Source organism: Schistocerca piceifrons, chromosome 2, assembly GCF_021461385.2.
Source record: "Schistocerca piceifrons isolate TAMUIC-IGC-003096 chromosome 2, iqSchPice1.1, whole genome shotgun sequence".
NCBI classification, from domain to species: Eukaryota; Metazoa; Arthropoda; class Insecta; order Orthoptera; family Acrididae; genus Schistocerca; species Schistocerca piceifrons.
In genome coordinates this window covers 928556122-928570311 of record NC_060139.1, presented here as the reverse complement: position 1 = coordinate 928570311, position 14190 = coordinate 928556122, and the positions used below count along the sequence as shown (strand labels likewise).

General features: G+C 44.4%; 1 protein-coding gene across 5 annotated transcripts in view; it reads left to right on the top strand.

Annotated features, from left to right (window-relative positions):
- LOC124777906 (stress-activated protein kinase JNK) overlaps positions 1–14190 on the top strand; it is a 718838-nt gene that overhangs the window by 109722 nt on the left and 594926 nt on the right. Inside the window, exon 1 of one of the 5 annotated variants that reach the window (XM_047253453.1) lies at positions 13646–13766. The exons of 1 other annotated variant lie outside the window; for it this stretch is intronic. The gene's annotated coding sequence lies outside the window, so the exon portion shown is untranslated. Of the gene's footprint in view, positions 1–13645; positions 13767–14190 lie in introns of those variants that run through there. 3 more of the 5 variants (XM_047253458.1, XM_047253455.1, XM_047253457.1) reach the window with 3 other exon arrangements.

Sequence of the window (14190 nt, the reverse complement as noted above, 5' to 3'; positions counted from 1 at the left end):
TTGCCGAAGACGAGACTTGTGACGCGAATCTCAGATTTTTTTTATAGACGACGACATTACGTCCTAGCGGGTTAAAGTATATTCAGACACAAACGTCGACATAATTCGTTATCTAAGTATGTTGCTATATGTTTGGCGACTGTTGGCCGGGCTCGGAACTCACGTAGTATTTGCGCCACGTGATGATTCCGATTAATTATTGCGTTGCCTTTAGATGATTGTATATAATCCCGACCTTCTTCCAGCTATAGTCGCAATACCAGCTATTTATACACAGGTGTGTGAAACGTAGGGATGAAAGTAACTTTCGTCCAATGACATAGCTCGATGAAATATTGAGTGATCGGACGGAGTACAGTGGGAAGTTAACTGAAATAAAAGCGCAGGGAGACGAACAGAAATGACACTTTTATTCAAAGACAGTAGTTACTCTGGTGTCATCACGATTCGCGATGGTCATCCGAACATTACAAGAGGCGGGACATGCTAGTCATTAGGTTGTATCATCACCACGGACGACATTGCATGCTGTGCAACCTGCTGCGATGGTGGCCACAAGCTTGCTAACGAGTTCTTGTCTTGTTGTAGTGTGTTCCATTCGTCCACGAGCGCGGTTGACGACATCTGGATGGTTGTTGGTGCATTTGGACGTGCTGCAATACGTCTTCCCAACGTACCTCACACGTGTTCGATGGGATTATGTCAGGGGAAAAGGCACGTCCGTCTATTCGCCGAATATCCTTCCATTCCAAGAACACCACCTGCGCTGTTCGATGCGGTCGCACTTTGTCATCCATAAAAATGAAGTCAGCGCCGAATGCACCACTGAAAAGACGCACAAGGGGAAGCAGTACGGTGTCACACGTCGACCAGTGAGTGTACAGTGCTAAAATACAGTACTACACTAAATAATGGACCCATTTTCAAAACGTATTTATTCAAGTACAAATCCAAAATGAACAGGCTTTATACCAATAAAAAGAGGTAGTTTCAAAGTTCTTTTCATAATGTTTGATATCAATGTAATAAATGTTATAGTTTGTAATTAATTAGTTTTTAATAATTATTTAGTAATTGGAAATGCGATACATTTTATAAATGTTTAATGTGGCCACCGTTGGCTGCACGGCAAACATCGACGCGGTAGCCAAACTCGACCCAAACACGCGAAAGCGTAGCTGCTGTTGCTGAGTGCACGGCAGCAGCAATCCGGTTCCGCAGATCGTTCAGAGTGATTGGTTGAGGCGGGACGTAAAAAGCTTCCTTCTAATAACCCCATAATAGTCACAGTGTGTGAGATGAGGAGATCTCGGTGGCCAGAAGTGCAGAGGCAGATCCTCAAGTCCCCTACGACTGATCCAGCGCTGAGGAAGGGTGTCATTAAAAAAGCGTCGTACATCACGTTGCCAATGGGGCTGAGCCCCATCCTGTTGGAAAATGAGGTCCTGGGAATCTTTTATAACTTGATGGAACAGTCATTGTTCCAACACATCCAGGTACATGATTCCCGTTACAGTTCTTTCCTCAAAGAAAAATGCTACATAACCTTTGTATGGGAAACAGCAAAGAACACGTTGATCCTCGGTGAGTCTCTTTCGTGTTGCAAGGTGAATGTGGATTTTCCAAACTCCATAAGCGATGATTGTGTTTGTTGACTTTTCCATTAAGGTGGAACGTCGCTTTATCGCTAAAAATTACGCGCTGTAGAAATTGCATTATGCTCCATCTTTGCTAGCACATAACCACAAAACGCGAGACGCTTCTCTTTGTCATTGCGCTGATAGGGTGCACAAATTGTAACGGTAGGGGTTATACAACAAACGCCGTCTCAAAACTTTCCATACAGTTGGTTGGAGTATTCAAAGTTCTCGACTGGCTCTATTGGTAAACTTACTGGGACTGTGCACAAAACTTGAATCCGTTGGACATCATCCTCTGACGGACGCTGTCGGCCTGTGCTTTTCCTTTGCACAAATTCCCAATCGGTTTAAATTGCTCAAGCCAACGGCTAATGCTTTTGCGAGTTAGTGGTTGAATACTGAATTTGGTACGAAATGCCCGCTGCACTGCAATTTGCGACTCACTTTTCGGGAATTCAAGAAAGCAGAAAACTATGTGCTCCACAATCGCCATCTCACTCACAACTGACAGTGAAGCGGAATGAAGGCACTATAGCCGCGCGAACTGTACCGGCCGCTTCTGAAACCGTCACCGCCCGCCAAAAACTTTGAAACTTTCTCTTTTCATTGGTATAAAGCCGGTTCATTTTGGATTTGTACTTGAATGCATACGAATTTTTGAAAGTGGGTACATCATTTAGAATAATTCTGTATTTGGAGATCAGTACGCCCATGCAACTTGATTCCCCACACCATAACACCTGAACCACCAAAACGATCTGGTTGTACTCTCATGTGACGTGAAGTGTAAACTTGTAATGCATCCAGGACCTTATTGTTCTTCAGGTATTTATTCCGATAAGAACAGCGATGTGTAATTAAGTAAGTCTTTACAATATTGTGGTAATTCAGGTCTTTCTATTATACTTGTTTTATGGACCAGGTGTGTTGGAGCACATTTGTATCATCAAAGTGGGTACCTCCATTTAACTTGTTTTAAATAATAATTATTGTAACGAAACTTATGCTCAAAAACGTCTTGTGTATTATTGTATTGAACTGGGGACCTAGAAACGACGGGGACGCTCCGTCCCCGCCGTGGCCCTCAGTGGTTAACAACCCCACAACAGGCTACAGCAGTCCACTCACCCCACCGCCACCCCACACCGAACCCAGGGTTATTGTGCGGTTCGGCCCCCAGTGGAACCCCCCTCCCCCTCCCCCGGGAACGTCTCACACCAAACGAGTGTAACCCCAGATGTTTGCGTGGTAGAGTAATTACGGTGTAGGCGTACGTGGAGACGTGTTTGCGCAGCAATCGCCGACATAATGTAACTGAGGCGGAATAAGGGGAACAAAAACCATCCTCGGCACCTATCCGCTGGGCGCATTCGTGCCAGGGACCGGCACACCTTCCCGCCCGGTTATTACCGTATTCTCTCGAATGTTGGGGTCTATCGAACCTTCTTTACAGTTTTATGCTGTTATTGTGAGGTGGTTGGCAAACTACTTTTTCTTGCAGCGTCATTTTGTTGCGCGAAAATATTTCGTGACTATTTTCAGTTAATTTCTTACTGTCTGCCCTCATCTGCATATTCATCTGGCGCAGAAATACATGCAGAATCGCATAACATGTTTTTAATAACCACTGTGCCAAGTTCGAACCAACTTCACAAAACACAGTATTTTATCCTCTATTAGTCCCGTTGGGGTACACGTTTTCATGCTCGACTCCTGTTCTAGCGCCTCTTCTGAATTTCTGTGATCTCTCTCTCTCTCTCTCTCTCTCTCTCTCTCTCTGTGTGTGTGTGTGTGTGTGTGTGTGTGTGTGTGTGTGTGTGTGTGTGTGTAAATGAAGACGCGATGGTGCCTTCACAATATACTTTCTCCCTCAAGCTGCTTAGTCTTGCAAGATGAGCAGAGTAGCTGCCTCCTACGTTGATAAAGCTCGCTTGTGTACTAACGCTTAACTCGGAGGTATCCGGTTCGAATTTTCACCGCCGGTATTTCACCAAGGACAGATCGTAGATAAAGCTCATCATCACCACAATTTGCGGCAATGGCCTGGGTTCAGTTCCAAATCGCTCCGCAATGTGTCATAAAGTATTCCGTCCTTTGGATGAGGATTTTAAACACAACAAACCATACCTGAGATACGATTGTCACAGGCATACTGTTACGTGGCAAAGGCGTCACACAAATATTTCCCAATTTCAGTATCAGGTAGTATTTGCAACGGTTTTTCTTTTTAGTGGTTTTAAATTATGAATGACACTAGTATTGTATGCTGTCCATCGAAGATGGCCCAGTTCTGAAATCTTTCTGAGTTCCGCTAGATGGATGGAGATGAGTACCTTGATATGAATAAAAATATGAACATTTAGGTATCTGGCAATCCCTGAATGAAACAAGTTTCCAATCTGGCAGTGGGCCCCCGATTGCGGTGTGTCCGGTAAATGTTGGTTTCACGTTAGTCAACCAAGTTCACTGTTCCAGCTATTTCCTCTTGCCGTTGTGCATTGAACTGCCGACCTCTTCGGAAATGCATAGATCTAAACTGTGCAAAAGAATTGAAGGGTCATTTTTTGAAACTCACTAATTTTCTCGAATCGCGCCGCAGAATTTCGCTTGGCTTGAAGCTGCTTACAACCTTCCTCTGTAAGGTGCAAAAGCATGGCGCCCTGGGACGTCAGCCTCAGGCTGGAAGACGCTTCAGACAGCAAGGTATCAGCGTGTAAAAAAATAGACCTGGCCTCGGAAGTTAATGTAAGGCGGGTTAATGATGGCATGTTGGCACCTAATTTCACCACAGTTTTTCCTAACCCCTGTCACACCATGAGAAAATCTTCACACCTCCCTTGACCTACAGACCATCCCTTCTCTTGATACCTCGGCGACGGTGGTGACAGTCGCGTCGCACATCGTTGATATCACATGGTTCTCTTAGAGATGGCCGAGGAACACATTTCGGACTCACCACTATTTAGAATCAACGCGGAAAGGTCTCAAGACATGTTATAAGGGCGAGAATGAAACCACCCTCTTCGGTTGGGTGTTCATAACCACATATTTATCGGCCAAAAACGACAGTTTGCTGTGCGATGTGGAACAGTACTACGTCCTTCACAACACTTGACACTGCTGACACCCCCCCCCCCCCCCCCACAGACAGTTCAACGTCTTTCTAAGGACATTGCGAGACTGCAACCTCATTGAACATGGTGTCACCCCAAAGAATGTAGTGTGAGCAAACTTTTTGCTCTGGTTTACAGAATGGAACCACTAGGGACTGCTGAAAATCATTTAACGAAATCTGAACGAAATTCGAAGCAGGAAAGGGCGTTCGTACTTTTTCATCCCTCCTTTTTGGCGCGGGGACGGAGGGTTGCGACAATGACGTGTACTTTAATAAAACGGCAAAGGATGCTTTCCAAGATTTCGACAACACCCTCTGTGCCACGCTCACACCCTTTGTTGGGCACTACAAATATTTCTATGGAGAGACACGCAATCATCGATTCTTCAGCGCCGGCAGGATAGGCAATCCTTTCAACACCGCACAGCTGAGTGGTGCTACGCCGCTGCATTAGGTGTCGAAAGGGTTGTCTACGCTGCCGGTGCCCGACAAAGGTGCGCAGGTGGAACCAAGAGTGTTACCAAGCTGGCGGAAGGACCTTTTATCGTTATCCTCCTCACGCGTGTGTCAGTGTCGTCCCCCTTCCATGGGGAACAGGCCGTGGAGGGCACGAAAAAGGAGGGATGAAAATGTATAAACTCTCTTTTCTGCTTCAGATCACGTTCAGATTTCGTCGAACGGTTTTGAACCGTCCCTGATGGTTTCATCCTGTAAACCAGAGCAAAAATTGTAGTCAGTCTACTCTCCATTGGGATGAGATCACATTCATTGGGATTCTAGCCCCGCAGTGTATTTGGAGAAGGGTTAAATCGTGCATGGGGTGTCAGCAGTGTCAAAATTTGTCAAGAACATCGTCCTCTAGCACAGCGAAGGCCCGGACCTAGATAGGGTGGCGATGGAGGGAGGGGGGCAGACCGGTGTATCTGCCCCTGGTGGCAATTACAGGGGGCGCCAAATTCATATTCTTGGAGGAAAAAACCTTGTTTCACAAAGCATCTTGGAATATAGCGCACGTTGTTCTATCGGTTATTCACATGATTTTAAAACGTATTCCAGATCGTTTTTGAACATTTTAGTACATGTTCTAAGTTGATTTCTGAACGAATCATAAGTTGATTTTTGAATGTGTACATAATGTACCTGATGCCTCTTCCCTCAGAGAAAAGGGGACGGGGCTGTACGTGCTGAGCCGAATAAACCCGAACGGGTGAATGCCAATCGCTGTTTATGTGGTTGGTTGGGTGTGGGAATGATCAGCGTTGTTATCAGTACTAGCGAAAGCCATAGAGTGAGACTGCCAGAGTGGAAATAAGCGACTAACAAGAATAACAGGTAAAAAAGATTACATGTTATCTTCTCGGTATATCCAAGAAAATGAAATTTTGACGGAAAATGTTTGCCATGTCGCGACACTACCAGTTGTACACTCCCCGGTTAGCAGCCACTTTAAGTTTCTTTCTCGGACTACTGCGGAAAACGCATTGTACGAACACGTAATAACGCGTAACCGGAGAATAAACGCGGGCTAGCTGAACCTGTGATTCTGGCGGGGTTAATGAAGTTAACCGGAGAGTAAGTTTTGACAATGGCCGGAATAGTTACAGAATTAGTAATGACAAGATTGTTTGTTAGAACGAGGAAGGAGAAGAAAAGGAGGACATCATACAAATTATGTGGAAGAATAGGAAGATTCCAAATTGATACCATTACTTTTCATACCACTACTTTCCATATTAGTTTTCGATCTCATGTTTGTGAAACTGGAGCGTGTGAATGAAATGTGGAACTATTTCCTAAGATAAAATTTTTTCTTGTAATAGGCATGTCGTGTTATTTATGTCGGTGAAGTCCATAAAAATGACCATTTTTGCCAAAACGATCTCGCTTATGTGGCGTGTGCTACAATTGCTGCAATATTAAAAAGTCCAGTTTCGTTTAATTTAGCAGACAATGAGACAATAGACGTAATCAAATCGAGAAAGCACAGGTCTTGGATACGACTCTTGGTAACAGCTTTTCCCGTATTAGACAACGACATCTTGATTTTTCATGTACAAAACGTTTGACGAACTTTGATGGGGTCGTAGATCCTTTCGCAGAAAGGAAAGCACACAGTGTAAAGATGTAGCAAGATTAGAGAGAGAGAGAGAGAGAGAGAGAGAGAGAGAGAGAGAGAGAGAGAGAGAGAAAATGCTGGTATCCAAGGATTGAAGAACTGTGTTGCTTGTCTCTTGTCTTTACTGGTTTTATGTTTCTTAAACGTAATTTTATTTTACACAAAATAAAAAGTTATTAGCTAAGAGGTAAATTTTCTGAAGAGTTCTTACTCTCCCACGTACAAATAATCCCACCTAGTATTAATAGTGAGTTCTTTTTAAAGGGGGTAGGATGTCAAATCGGCCGACTGGGAGCAGGAGAGGCACCACAGGACGTTTTGAATCTCCAGCGTTCTGAATATAGGTGTGATGGCTTTCATTACAAAAGACAGACATTTCAATTCCACAAAACGAAATACAGTGACGTGCGATAGAAGATTGCTGTATGAATAGCCGTGGCACTGCAATTTGGCACACTTTAAGACCGAATAACGTGTCTTACATTTCCTCAAACATATGTGTTTTATATATCAAACTTTTCAGAAAGATGCGCGCTACACAATGAACATATTTTTGAAAATCGATTGTTTTAAAATTTTTGATGTCCTCTCTCAAAAAACTTTCGAGAAAAGGGGGGGGGGGCGCCACTGTCAAGTTTAAGTCTCAGTTCGAAAATATCGTAGATGCGAGGCTGGCACACTGCACTGCAAACTGTCGTTTTCGCCCGGTAAATATGTGATAGTGAACGCCCCAACGGAGATGGTAGTTTAATTCTCGCCCTTAATGACACCTTCCGAATTCTTTGCCTCCATCATTGGCAGACGATTCACGGGTAGTTGAACTGGTTCTTCGTTTTCTCTGTGGAAGTGGTTTTTATTTCCAGATATAAAGTTTCAAGCTATCTTCGTGGCAGCGGTTGGGACTTCCGACCATACCTCCTTGACCAGCTCACTCTGTCATCCCTTTCTTTGTTTTAATAGTTTTCGGATGGGGTTAGTCTCCTTTTCTGCCACACCCTATTTTGTATTTTAGGGGTAGCACTCTGGTGAATAGTAATGCCTTGACTATACAGGAGCAGGGATGGGATGGCTGTGGGAGGGACGAGTCCCGTCGCATGCAGAGCCCTAGGACGCCCACCCACTGCCTTACCTGTTTCTCACATCTTGTTATTATTGACAGTCTAGCCCACGTCCATCGCATGCCCAGCCTTCTCACTTTTACTGTTGTGAATCTGCCGGCTAGGAGATATTCTTTGCTCTGACGGGGATGGGGCTTTTCCCGCCTTTGGAAGAACACTGGGAGACCTCTAGTTTGCTGTGACCTACGCACAGCCGGATCCATACACTTCTCTGTAAACGCAGTTTCATTTCTGGCATCGGTATTGCCTTCAGTGCCATCGGTCCTGTGTACTTTCATCATAATCAGAACACGTGCTTTGCGAACGTCATTAATTCCGGATGAACTACCCCTGGATCGAGGGACTGAGGATCTTGCTGTTTTGGGAAAACTCCTGTCTCCCGTGTTTGGTCAAATCCATTTTGGATGCACTCCTCCAGAACATCGACGTTGGGTTCAGCTCCTGACAACGCCACGAATTTCCCAAAGGAAAAAATACATTCGGTTGAATCTGGCTAATGGCCATGCAACGGATTCCGTTCGACCAATGAACTTTTTTGAAAATTGGTTATTGATATACTGGCGAACTATCCGGGTAAAGCAGAGCAGAAGTATGAAGTAAACGAAGCAACTGTTATTTGAGAAATCGTGAATGATTCCACCCCACACGTTGAGCCTGAACCTTTGTTGATGTCTGTCTTGTCGCACTTCATGAGTCGTTTCATAACACCAGACATGATTTTTATGATGATTTAAGAGCCCATCACCTGAAAAGCTAGTCTCAGCAGTGAAAAGGATATACGCTAAAAACGCAGAAACACATACACTGACCTGTCATGCATCGATAAAAAGTTATTCTTGGTTCATGTCTGCCTCATTTAATTTTTGCACCTATTGAAAGTGATTTCGAGTGGAGATTATTTTCTTGCAGAATATTCCAGATCATCATATGATTAACGCCTTCCTTTCTCGGAATTATCGTTGTACTTGTTGGTGGTGTTTCATCCATAGTATGAAGAACCCGTTCCTCAATCTCAGGCGTTCTTACATTTTGTGTTCTCCTAAAATATGCAACTCCTTTCTCAAACACGTCGTCTCTCGCAAGCGTTGCTAGACTCGTACAAACGTTCTTGTACAAGATAATTGCTTCCTAGGATAACATACAACATGTAGTTGTGCTGCGTCCGCATTCCCATCCGCTAGGCTGTACATGTAGCGGATATCCATCATTTCAGACACTGAATACATCGTTGTGATGGAAGTTACTCTAAAACGGAACAAACAGTAAACATACAAAACAAAAGCCATGTCTGCCTGTTAACAAAACATTGATTAAAAGTGCAAGTTTGAGGTAAATTGCACAACCAAGTGTCAATACAGGGAATTCCTATCGTACTTCCCTATAGAGATGGGGGATCCGCTCCTGAACTGATTCATAGAGTTGAATCTTTCAAAGGAGTGAACAATCAGTGATTCAGAAAAAAAGAACGGTAGCTCCAAACGTTTCCCACAGCAGAGAGAGAGAGAGAGAGAGAGAGAGAGAGAGACGGAGCAGACCAGCGGGACCTCTGCTGGTCAGAGCACACTGCACGCCACACAACACAGCCAGCGCCGGCCTCTGCCCTGCTTCTGCCTTGGCTGCCTGCATTGTGCAGTGCCCCATTGGATTTTGTGTTTCACATATGCCGTGCCCTCTCTGTGCTTCCTCTGCCGCGTGCAGTGTCTGGCGCACCTGAACTCCGTCAGCGATCGTTCCAGTCGCACGTCCTGCCCTCTGGGCAGTTGATGCGAGCAACAGGACAGAGAGCCTCCTAGCGGAGAACATAAGAACTACTTGCAACAATCTGCTCGCAAGAGAACGGACGATTTGTCTCGGAGCGGGTGAGTGGTGGCCGTTCACAGCTCCCCCCACCCTCGGAACTCCGCCGCTCAACGCTCACCCCACCGTTCTCGACTCTAGCCAGATCGTTGAGCAAAGCAACTCAGGTGTCACTCTGGTCTCTGCGGTCTTGAGCTCACGCAGCAATACAGCTCGCGGCTCGACCTGCTTCACTCAGCGCCTCTGCATCGGAGTTCGTCTATACTGGATATTGTTCTTCGTACTAATACCGATATGTATATTAAATAATTATGTTATGTGTACATCATTTGTTTTTATTTTATTTTTATTTGTTTAAACTGATCAGATGAGGTTCCTGATGACTCCTCTTACTAAAGGATTTTTCATTATGGACACTCGAATTTACACTTTAATTACGAGCGAACTGATAAACGTATCGCAAAATGTGATACACCAATATTTTCCTTGCTTTATTCTGCGTAAGGCTATATGCAGCACTTTGCTCTTACAGTCAAATTTATATATTTTTTTCTAATTGTAGTACGGATTTTGCGATTTTGGGCGTCTTCGGAAGGAAACGTTCACTTTAAAAATATATGGCTTGGGATGTATTTGTACGAGGTCAATGAAATTTTAATACATTATAGCCAAATACATTGTTAATGTAAATCTCAAGTTACAACATTTTCCGATAACCCAAAAAACCACGATAGTGCAAAATAAATCGATAGTCAAAAACTTTGTCATATCGTGGAAATTTCAATAAACAATACAAAATTCTTACTCATTATCTGTGTTACTTCAAAATAGGATCCAATAAGATCAAAATACAGGTATAGTACTGGAATAAACCAAGTTTAAAGGACAATGTGCCTTTCATTTATTTTCTATTGTGAATGAGTGGTGAGTCATGAAAAAGACCTAGTTCATTTCAGGGAGTGAACAGTTCTGATCCGATCTCTGAAAAGAACAGTTTTACCCATATCTACTTCCCTAACGAAGGATTTTTGGGCCTGTGTTGATATGAACTTTTTGTAATGGTTTGATGTCAAGAATTAATTCCAAAATCCAGTTGACCAGGTATGCCTCTCTCACAGGGGCTCACACAGTTGTGCAGGAATACACAATCCCTTCAACTAAACAAACATCAAACATCACTTTCAACTCAAAGTTAAGTGGTGTTGTTGTTTTTTCTCATGTTTCTTTCTGACGAAATGGAAACTAAACGTACAGTTAGTGATGGCAGACTTGGTTCTTGGTTTCACTGCTCTGAAACTTATACCCTCTGGAATACTTGGACTTTGAATAATGGAAAAGGTGTCTCAGTTTCTGCCATAAGGCCGTAAAGCGGGTTGCCTGCACTGTCCTGAAGCCTGCTGCAGGCAACCCTTGCTCTGCGCAGGACGGTGGAAACTGTGGCACTGTTGCCATCTTTTAAAGTCTACGTATTTCAGAAAAGGAGAGGTTCAGAACAGTGAAAACAAGTCTGCCGTCACTAATTGTACCTCTAGTTTCCATTTCCGTTGAAAAAACATACATGTGCCATTTTTAAAAAAGTAACATTGAGTGAAAGTGATGTTTGTTTACATTTATTGATTGTGCATTCCTCCCCATTCTGTGAGCCTCTGACACAGGTGCATCCCTGGCCAATTCTGTTTTTCGCATTTTGCAAAGAAGCTAGTAAACAGGGTTCTAAAATGCATACCTTAAGAGACTGAGTATTTGTTCATCTTCTGTAATGTGAAATCATCTGTTCTACTGAACAAGTGCTCATAACTCTTAAGCTATACAATTTAGAGCCCATGTTTACTGGACTTTTTGCTTCGAATGATCGTTCGTGTTATAATCATGAATATTGACCATTGTAAGGGTGTTCGGAAATTCCCGTTACAAACTTCAAGGACTTACAGAGGGGACTGAATACGTAATATTTTGAGTAGTAACCCATGTTCATAAATGTACCTTTTCCTTTATACGATGGTTTCCATTCATATGTTTAACTCTTTCACTTATGCTTGAGGAATTGAATTAGGCATGACGCAGTACAGTTATTAAGTAACAATTCGAGAGGAAACATAACGAAACACCTGTTTATCACTTAAGCACATTTGTCTGCATTAACACTTAAACAATACTGGATTACATTATTCCAAAACAGAAAATAACCCAGCATAGCTACTGAACTCACAGAACAGTTCTGATGCATTACAACAGTGGCTCGATGTGGCGACCACTTACTTTGTTACGGGCATTGTATCTACGAAGCACGTTCTGGAATCCGCTCTTCATTCCATGTGGTGCCTCTTCAGTTTCTAGTGCAGCAGACGGAATTCGTACCAGCAGACCTTCCTTTCTCACTACGGGGGTCTCATAAATTAAACTTTCCGTAAGACGTTAAGTGACATCAGGCGACCGTCTGAAGTAGTACATGCCATCCTGTCTACCCTATTGCATATCATGCAAACAACTCTTGAGGCTTTTCTCTTTCCCTCAGCAGACGTGGACGCCTTGCACGTCTAAATTGAAACCGTCTTAGAATGGAAACATTGCGTTTCTGGACATGGGTCCTAATTCGAAATACTATGTACTTACTCCTCTCTATAAGTTCTAAAAGTTAGTAGCGGAAATCTCCGAACACCATGTATATGTATATACTAAGAGTCGTCAAGCCTATTTCTGTGGTGTTTCGACGGGTATTTGCAATTTCGTATTTGTAATCTGTAGCTCATCACGTCTTTCACGCAACGTCCAGTGTCGACAGACAGCGTCGGTTAGTTTCTCGTTACAAACAAAATGATCTTTAAACCACAGTTTTACGTGCCCATTCGATAGATCTGTCCGAAATTAGTGCGATACTTGCTTTATCGATACATATTAACGGGTAGAATCACACACGATGAATAACCAGTACTCTAGCAGCGACTGTGCTGACTGCTTCTGCCATGCAGCAGCGCTGCTCAGTCACTATTGGAGTACTGGAGTACTGGTTATTCATCGTATTGACTGTCGCTGTTAATACGTATCGATAAAGCAAATATCGCACTAATTTGGGATATCTCTATCAAATAGGCACATAAGATTTAAGTTTGAAAATCATTTTGTTTGTAATTGTAAACAAACTGATGTTCTCCGTCGACAACAATAGCTGTCCATGGAAGACATGATGACCGGTATTTCATTGGGCTGACTCCATCTACACACTGCAAAAACGAAATTGCAAGTATTCGCCGAAATACCAGAAAAAAATGCGCCTGTGACCCTTGAGACACACACACACACACACACACACACACACACACACACAAGCGCGCGCACGCGCGCATGCAGGCAGATATTTGCAGTTTCATTTTTACAGTGTGATAATCGTGCATTGTTTATTACATTTCTTAATGAAGTCAGACACATGTGCTGTTTCTTTAATTATGTGACGTAATTGTGTCTAGTGAAATGGCTTTGATTTAAGAGAAAACTGATAGCAGTGGTAAAGATTATTGATAACACCTAATGGCGGTACGACATGGTTTTCCGTAGTAACTAAACAATACAAAGATCAAATCATCGACTTCTTTTTGTCTGAGGTCCGCGTTGAGACGAAACAGCCCGTGGCATCGGAAGAACCAACGTGTGTCAGGGCCCGAGACGGAGAGTGGGCTACTGCGACGGTATCGTGCGTCGCATACAGGCGGGCGTTCGATCTGATTACTGGCGAGAACTGCCGGAGCGTAGACTGGCGGTGCGCGGTGCCACCGCCTCGCCGCGCATGCGCACTGTGCGGGGGCAGTGGCAGGGTGCGCTGGCGTCGCGGCGCGGTCTGGGCGGCGTCAGTGTGCTTCTAGCGGGCCGCCCGCCTGTGTGTCCGCCCAGATCGTCCCACCCGCTGACTGCCGCGCTCCGCCGACTCTGTGCTGTGCATGGGGGGTGCATGGCGGCCCGGGCATGGCGCAGCGGCAGCCGCTGAGGTAAGCCCTCGCAGCACCCACTGCCGGCAGCGCGGCGCCGACGCCGGCTGCACCTGCCGCCGGGACGGCATAGCACGGGGCAGTGCGGCATTGTGACGCTGTTCCGCACCAGGTCGCATGGGGGCCACCAGCACCACTGTGCGCTCCTATACTTACTGCATGGACGACGTGGATCAGGTTCTCGTCGCATTAACGGATCCCAGCGTTTCGAAAAGATAATTATTTACGTTCTATTGAATCAAAAATTAGTGCTCCTTGCCTTATGCCATACAAATTCGCCGTTTGCGCAATGCGGACGTGGGCGTCTTTGTCAGGACGAACGCTTACGAAAGCTCCGTTCAGTTGCTTACCAAATGCTTATGCTTCGAAGACAGACAAATTGATAACGAACATTGCTAGTTACTGGAGAAAGCGTCACATGGTG